The sequence below is a fragment of the Danio rerio genome, chromosome 6, assembly GCF_052040795.2.
Source record: "Danio rerio strain M-AB ecotype USA chromosome 6, GRCz13ab, whole genome shotgun sequence".
In the NCBI taxonomy this organism is placed as follows: Eukaryota; Metazoa; Chordata; class Actinopteri; order Cypriniformes; family Danionidae; genus Danio; species Danio rerio.
The window spans coordinates 21,528,472-21,537,755 of NC_141026.1; the positions used below are offsets into that span (position 1 = coordinate 21,528,472).

Consider the following 9,284-nt stretch of genomic DNA (forward strand, 5'->3'; position numbering starts at 1 on the left):
TGAGTGTTTGAGTAAGAGTGTGATTAATAAATACTGCATAATGGATCCCTCCGTGTCAGTCTCCTCGTTACACTTACGTATTAGGAAATGATTGTATAATATTTAGGAAATATTGTGTTAAATACGAAATACTAGGTTGCTGTTAGCATGTTTTTATGATTTACTGGTTTTTATTTGTTTATAGGTTGTGCAGAAGAAAGGGTCATCGCAAAGTTTCATTATCAGTAATAAAAGGTTCACTTTTCAGCCAAATGGGTAAATTACATCTCATTAAGTGGTTGAAATTTATTTACAGGTGAGTAGTTATAAAAAAATAAAAATCTTATTTATCTGTACAGTGATATAGTATACAAGTCAGTAATAATTGTACAGCCTAGAGCAGACAGAGGCAGAGGCATTTTTTCAACACACTTCTAAACATAATAGTTTTAATAACTAATTTCTAATAACTGATTTATTTTCTTTTTGCCATGATGACAGTAAATAATATATTTCTAGATATTTTTCAAGACACTTCTATAAAGCTTAAAGTGACATTTAAAGGCTTAACTGGGTTAATTAGGTTAACTAGGCAGGTTAGGGTAATTAGGTAAGTTATTGTATAATGATGGGTTGTTTTGTTGACTATCTGTAAAAAAAATGCCTAAAGGGTTTTTGTCCTTAAAATGGAGTTTAAAAAATGTAAAACTGCTTTTATTCTAGTAAAAAAACAAAAAAGACTTTCTCCAGAAAGAAAATATTATCAGACATACCGTGAAAATTTCCTTGCTCTGTTAAACATCATTTGGGAAATATTTTAAAATTAGAACTAGTAATTCTGACCACCTTGTGTAGGGGAATAGTGTTCTGATGATTAGCAGATTAAGCTTTTTTGTGTTCTAATCAAACTGTTCTGCTAATTAATGAAAGTCCAGAAATGTCTAATTAGGCCTGATTGCTTCATAAAACAGTGTAGAATTCTACAATCCTATCTACATTTATTTTAGTTTGTTCAAGCCAGTCTTTATGTTTAGGTGTTGCAAGCATGGTATTCTTGCAACACCTAAGTTTGCTACTCTACTCAGGACTTTTGGCCACTATTTTTCTAATTCAACTGATTTTCTTTTTTTCCAAAATTACATTTTAAAACAAGTGTTTTGCAGGTATTTTTCTGTTTCGATGGCACAATTGTTTATATAAAAAAAAAGAAAATCAAACACGGAGAGTCTAAAAATCCTTTTGTATTAGGAACTACTTTCTTCCGCCATTCATTCACATCTGCAGCTGACATCAAAACAGCAGAAGCCGTTACTAATTCACCAACATCACTTTAGAGCTAGTATTTGAATGATTCTCTGTAGCGTAATGTCTAAAGTGATGACAAAACAGGTGATTTTGCTCACATATTAAGATTATAAGGCTTGACATGAAATGCCATCCATCTACAGAGAAATCTTCTTACAGTTTTAAAGTCTACAGTATTTCTCTGTTGCAATCGGGATATCACAATAATTAACCCTGAAAAAAGCAGCGCAATCACTACCAGACTGCTGTTTTGTTTGCGACAAGGAGGGGGTGTTCAGGGTGAGGTCTCTAAATAACACTGTTGAGAACCGGGATAAGAAAGTACCTATTAAAATAGGCACTGTCCTTATAAGTAGACTGCATAGTTGCAATCTAAACAAAAGAGAGAGATCGACTTAGAATATCACCAACTAGTTTAATAATGATTTGATCAGCTGTAGTTATCATGCTGTTTTAATCTTCTTAACAAGGGCTTATTATGTGGTCCTGGCTCCATCTTGTGGATAGACAACGTCAACTGTCTTTGGCTAATGGACGCCGACGCGCTGTCTCTTAGAAATTATAAATATTTTGAAATAGGCACTATGCTTATAAATGAACTGCATAGTTGCAAACTAAACAACTACATTTTCGACTAAAAAAGCCTTAAAAGTACATTATGCATGGTTATCAGCCAATCAGATTCAAGAACCAGACTGTTGTATAAAAAAAAAAAAAAAAAATATATATATATATATATATATATATATATATATATATATATATATATATATATATATTAAACAAATTATTTCACTGATTTTTTAGGTTAATTAAATACTTGATTACGTCATCCTAATTTAGGATGTTCGTGAATTCTTAAAAAGTATTAAAATGTTTGAGAAAATTAAAGCCCTTTAAAAGTATTAAGAAGTTTTGAATGTTGCGTTCCAAGGTATTATATTTCCATTATACATGTATTTTTAATAAGCTATAAAGTTTGCCTTAATTAAATTTGCAAATGTGTAGTAACTCAAATAATTATGTTGTGCTTCGTTTCCTTACCTTTTGAAAAATGTTGAATTGATAAGGAGTTGTCACAAGATTGTTAGATGGGCTTTTAAACATGTATCTAGTAAATATACTTAAGAATTTCAGAAATGTTACTGGTAAAATCTAAAGTGGCGACGAGGTCTTAAAATGTAAGAAAAGAGTCTTACAAAGGTCTTACAATGTATTAAATTGAACATGATTCCTGTATACCCTATAATCTAAAAATATATATATTTTTTGTTTTCAGTATAACTGTGGCCATTTTCGTTCTATATGGAGAAGAAACAGCAGGGTGTTTGGAATGCTGGAAATCAAGGGTCACAGACGTTTAAAGAACGGTTTAAAAAACCGCTCAAGACAGACTCTTGTTCCATAATCTGAAGACATGCAAGAAGAGGATCCACCATTTTCAGTGACTGTTGAAGAACATATGCTCAGGCACTTCCTAGACATGGGTACAGGCATTTTACTGTGAACTATTCAGAAAACTTTGTTAATCCAATCACTGATTGCCATACACAGCACATAGAACGTGCATGGGAAAGCATCAAGTCACAGGTTAACATGCAAAGAGGCAACAAAAGCAAACAGCTCTTGAAAGAGCATTTGTAATGTATTACGTGGTCTCAATTAGGCAAACAAGACAAAGCAGGAGTACTTGCTCACTGTTTAATGACATTAGGAAACATTTCAAAATCCAATAATTTGCAACCATGAAGAATATAAAAAGTTGTACTGCTAAGAAATTGGGTAAATATATGTAGATCCAGGGTGCATCATCATTCCTTATCTATAACAAGCAAATGTGATTTTTTAATGTCATCTTTGTAAATTTAGCATGTAAATTCTATGTATTAAAATGTGTTTCCTGTTTTTCCAGTTTAGTATCACATTATTTCCTTAGACCACAAGTTCTGCACTGTACTTTAAGAGGATAATTTTTTATGTATTTTCAGTGTAAGTACATGGTAATTCCTGTGTATCAACAATAGTTCCTCACTGTATTTTAAGAGGGCAGATTTAGTGTATTTTCATTGTAAGTACACGATAGTTCCTGTGTATCAACAATGGTTCCTCGCTGTATTTTAAGAGGACAGATTTAGTGTATTTTCATTGTAAGTACAGGATAGTTCCACACTGTATTTTAAGAGGGCAGATTTAGTGTATTTTCATTGTAAGTACACAATAGTTCCTGTGTATCAACAATGGTTTCTCACTGTATTTTAAGAGGGCAGATTAAGTGTATTTTCATTGTAAGTACACGGTAGTTTCTGTGTATCAACAACGGTTCCTCACTGTATTTTAAGAGGGCAGATTTAGTGTATTTTCATTGTAAGTACACGATAGCTCCTGTATATCAACAATGGTTCCTCACTGTATTTTAAGAGGGCAGATTTTGTGTATTTTTATTGTAAGTACACGGTAGTTCCTGTGTATCAACAACGGTTCCTCACTGTATTTTAAGAGGGCAGATTTAGTGTATTTTCATTGTAAGTACACAATAGTTCCTGTGTATCAACAATGGTTTCTCACTGTATTTTAAGAGGGCAGATTAAGTGTATTTTCATTGTAAGTACACGGTAGTTTCTGTGTATCAACAACGGTTCCTCACTGTATTTTAAGAGGGCAGATTTAGTGTATTTTTATTGTAAGTACACGATAGTTCCTGTGTATCAACAATGGTTCCTCACTGTATTTTAAAAGGGTAGATTTAGTGTATTTTCATTGTAAGTACACGATAGCTCCTGTATATCAACAATGGTTCCTCACTGTATTTTAAGAGGGCAGATTTTGTGTATTTTTATTGTAAGTACACCCCAGATAGCAAAATACACTCGGGCCAGTTCCGGCAAGATTGTCGCCTGCCGGAGACTAACCCCTCGGCCCAACTTCGGCTGCCGGACTCGGGCCGGATGCCTGTGGACTCACTGCCCGATTCCGGCCCGAATCAAGCGGGCCAGATGCGGCGGCCGTAAGCGAGCCGAAGCTGCGCATCCGCGCCGGAATCGGCGCGAGGGTAATGTGCGCTGCGGCCCTGAGCTGGCGCGACTCCGTATTTATACACCTTATAAAACCTTTTGGTATTACATTGGTACTTGATATATGGTATTACAACCATTTGAATTTATATAAAAGCAAACACAGGCTATAATGTAAACACAAAGTGTAAGCACTGCGTTTAACCTTTGAATAAAGTGCAAACTGCATACATATTCTGTAACGAAAATAATCAGACAAATGACAAAATAAATAAATGTTAAACATTTATTGATTGCATGAAAAAAATAGTACTAAAATTTTATAAATAATTTTGTAGTGCACAAGAATATCAATATAAAAACAACAATAAAACAACACAATAAAGACACAGAAAGATTTAAACATAAAATCTAAAAATTACACACAAACACAGATGTTTTTTAAAAACAACCCTGTTTTCCCAACAGACTTCAATTAAAAATATGTAAAAAACAGCTAAATTTTATATAAACCTAAATATAGAAACCAATTTAAGATATAGCAAGAAACATCTTAAAAATACCAATGACAATCCGTAAAATATCCAAGTCAAACTTGTAAAAAGTACTGCAGAATTCTGAAGAAACATCTTGAAACATTTTTTAATAAAACATTAAAATAATAATAAACAAACAAACAAATATATATATATATATATATATATATATATATATATATATATATATATATAATTGCAGAAGTATAAAGTCAAACTTTTTTTTTTAAATAAACTTGAACAAAATCAATTGCACAAACAGCAAGACATGAGTGAGATGATTATACATTTCATATATATACACGTCTTGTGCAATTTTATATTTATAATTTTATTTGTATTACATTTATTAAAAATGTATCAAGATGTTTCTTCAGAATTTGGCGCGCACACATACATACACATACCATACATATATACACACACACATATATATACATATACATATATATATATATAAATGCAAATTAAAGAAACAAATTGTTCAAGTATCAGGGAACATCCTAATACACTTAAAATGTTGTTTAAAAAATAAAACAAAATAGTGATGTAGACATTTGACACATTAGCTTTCTCTTCTTTCTTTCTCCATCCCTGTCAGGGGCAAGTTGTAGCTACCTTGTAATGCATTTTTCCACTTCTTTATCAGTGGCGTGGTAAGGACATTTGTCCTCACTCCATCTGTGATTAAAAGATAAACAGATAATTAGTAGTGAACAAGTACTAATGTAAAAAAAAAGAAAAAATTAGGAAAAAAGTAGGCTACCTACGAAGCAAAAAAACTATCAAAAAAAACAAATAAACTTAAAACACTTTGAAATTAGCAAGAGCTTGAACCTACCAGTTTCTTCATTTGTTCAGGCTGCTCCTTTAATTGATTTTCAAGCTTTTCCAAATCAAATTGGCCAAAGGAAGGTCAAATGTGTTCACATCTGGAATTTCATCACGTCTGTTTTGGTTTTGTGAGAATCAGGCCCAGCTGCTGCTTTATGACGTTGCATGATTTTAAAACTTCAGTCAGTCGTGCTAAAAAAGAAAAATAACAGATTAGTATAAATCAACCTGTAGCTTATTCTCATACAACTTCTGTAAATACAACAGTGGGTTAGACACTGCTGATATTCTCTAGTTGATCTTTACTTTCTAGCTGCATTAAACCTTAACAAATTTAGTTATGTCTTCAATTCTTACAAAGACATCACGAGATGCAATAAGTTCTGTCTTGATCTCAAACTGCACTAGAACAAAGACTGTAAATGTTCATACGTGTACTGCAGGAGTGTCCAAACTTTTTGGGCTGAGGGCCAGATGCAAAAAAACAAACGTTGTCGCGGGCCAAATTTTACATACATCACACAGACACATGTATATACATATATATATATATATATATATATATATATATATATATATATATATATATATATATATATATACAGTTGAAGTCAGAATTGTTAGCCCCCCTAAATTATTAGCCACCGTTTATTTTTTCCCCAATTTCTGTTTAACGGAGAGTTAAACATTTTTTCCACACATTTCTAAACATATTAGTTTTAGTAACTCATTTCTAATATCTGATTTATTTTATCTTTGCCATGATGACAGTAAATAATATTTGACTAGATATTTTTAAGACACTTCTATACAGCTTAAAGTGACATTTAAAGACTTAACTAGGTTAATCAAGTTAACTAGTCAAGTTAAGGTAATTAGGCAAGATATTTTATAACAATGGTTTGTTCTGAAGACTTAAGGGGCTAATAATTTTGACCTTAAAATGGTTCATGAAAAAATTTAAACCGCTTTTTATTCTAGCCGAAATAAAACATAAGTCTTTCTCCAAAAGAAAAAATATTATCAGACATACTGTAAAAATGTTCTTGCTCTGTTAAACATCATTTGGGAAATATTTAAAAAAGAAGAAATAAATCAATGAGGGGCTAATAATTCAGACTTCAACTGTGTGTAGATAGACAGACAGACAGATAGATAGATAGATAGATAGACAGACAGACAGACAGACAGACAGACAGACAGACAGATAGATAGATAGATCATAACAAGAACTGCTGCTTAATTGAATGCATGTAATAGCGACACCCGGTGGTTATTTATTGAATTACGTTCATTTTTGTATAGCGGGCCAGATTCTATTGATATTTATAAAAAGCCTCGCGGGCCGCAGATGGCAGGCGGGCCGTAGTTTGGACACGCCTGGTGTACTGGAATGTACAGTATCTGTGCATCTTGATGGTGGTCTTAAGATTTCTGCCATAGTCATTGATGGTGATGGTACTTGTGGTGCTGCCTTGATTTCTGAAATCTTCATACCTGCCTTTTATCCAGCCTCTTTGTTCCAAGTAATTTTTCTTCATCACGGTATAGATGTGTCTATACTGTCCCTTAATCAGATACATTTACAAAACAAAACATCACTTTAGTATAGTGCCAGGGCAAAACTCACAGGTTGTAATAGATCAATGACATAATGTTGACAGTATGTGTTTAAAATAATTGCAAACAAACCTGTTCTGTCTTTAGATGTATGACAGGCAATCATCGTCCTCATCTGTCTACCAGTCAGAAATCACAGTTGTGTGTGGATGTTTGAGTCGAGCTTCCTCATATGCATCTATAATAAAACATCACATTGTTGTTAACCTCCCGTAAAGAAAAGTTCAAATCCTGAAATACTATCAAAGTTAATTAATGCATATAATACATATAGTGAAAATAATCAGTACACAGAAGGTTGCACAAGATTTATTCGGAGATTCATGCAGAGTGACAGCCTTATGAATCTGAGACATAGATTTGTAAGATGGTCAAGCACATGCATTATTCTGTACCCATGAAGATTAACCTACCGTTGTGAAAAATGTTTGATGATGATAGCCAATAACAATAAACCATTTCAGCTGTTTGTGAAGCAATTAGTAATGTAATGTCTGAAAAGCTCAATCTATGTTGAAAATGTATCAGCAGTTTACAGCTTATAATGGACTTTTAGCACACAACTATAACATGCCTATTCACGTTCAAAAGAGTGTGCTATTGACTTCTTTGGTCGTGATGTTCTGCAAAATGATCTCACTAACCTTTGTTAAACAAGAACAACAAGACTTAACCAACAAATATTGTTACCCATTCATTTAAATCAGAATTTATCACTGTCAATAACATAAAAAAAAAACATCAAAATCTGCTTTAAGACGTTCAGTTTTACATTAACTGACCATTACAGCTTGAGCAAAAGATATAATTGATTCACATAGGCTAACACATATGAATTAAAGTGCATAGTAATATATTTCTCTTGGATAATTTAAAGAGAATAGTAAACAGTCGAGTTTCCATCACTTTTCGTGCCTAACTGCATAAACAAGATAAACAATAATATTTTATTAATCCAAAACGATTAGTTTTTATTTACACAATCACAGAATTAATACTGTTGGATAAGTAAACGCCTGTACAATGATTTTTTCAACATCCACGGTACTTTATAATGTTAAATCAGGAAAAAACACGTTTTGCCATGGTAATGGATTCGTCTACAGAAACTTTCTTTAACGCAAAGTTAGCATACACACAAATTCGTTTCATGTTTCTTTAAAATAATTAAAATAGTTTTCAGTTACTACACACGTTACAATCTAACATTGTGTTAAAGGAAAAGGAACTTTCAGACGTGTTTGTAACTGTTAGCGTTAGCATACATTAGCTCCAGTCGTGTTTCTTAAAGCAAGTTACATTTCGTATCAAACTGTTGTAAATTACTAAACGCTGTTACAACCAAACACCGTGGAAATGTTTTAAGCTCTAAATTCGCTAATTATACAGTACACAAGCAGTAAAAAGCTTACCTTTCTGACCGGAATCCACATGAAATATTTAAAAAACCAAACTTTTTCTTCTTGTGATCTTCGTGCCATGGTGGTTGACAACCAGCTTTTTGGAGCATTACCGCCACCGTCTGGATTGGAGTGTGGATCATGAGTTTAGTCACGCATGTGTTTATTATGAAACCAACTTCTGCTTTAAAACAAAAACAGTCAGCACAGTAGCGTGCTATCTCAAAAATAAGCGAATTTTACATAGTTTTTCTCTAGATGACATGTATAATCTATTTATAAATAATATTGTTTTGTTTGCGTCTAAACATTGCGATCATCCACACTAAATATTCTTTTTTTTTTTTTTGCTATCGTACCATGAATATTTTCTCAAATTATCATTAAACGTGGAGCTAACAGATTACTAGATAAAATAAGAACTTAATCGGTTGCCATCAGCCTTAATCGGTTGCCATATGGTTGACCGGAATCGGGCCAGTGCTTTACAGCCGCATGTGCGCGAGCGAGCTGCGGGCCGCACTCGGCCCGGATAACACTCGCCGATGCCGAGTCGAAGCCGGAGGCGCCGGAGGGCAGCCGAGCTCGGGCCGATTACT

At 33.1% G+C, this 9,284-nt stretch overlaps 1 long non-coding RNA gene across 1 annotated transcript; it reads right to left on the reverse strand.

Annotated features, from left to right (window-relative positions):
- Positions 1 to 4,569: 4,569 nt before the first annotated feature.
- On the reverse strand, positions 4,570 to 8,752 carry LOC137490195 (uncharacterized). The gene is made up of 6 exons (XR_015493592.1): positions 8,698 to 8,752; positions 7,358 to 7,463; positions 7,163 to 7,233; positions 5,673 to 5,857; positions 5,309 to 5,512; positions 4,570 to 4,924 (listed from the first exon to the last, which is right to left on the reverse strand). It is a non-coding gene; the product is annotated as an uncharacterized LOC137490195 (long non-coding RNA).
- Positions 8,753 to 9,284: the final 532 nt, after the last annotated feature.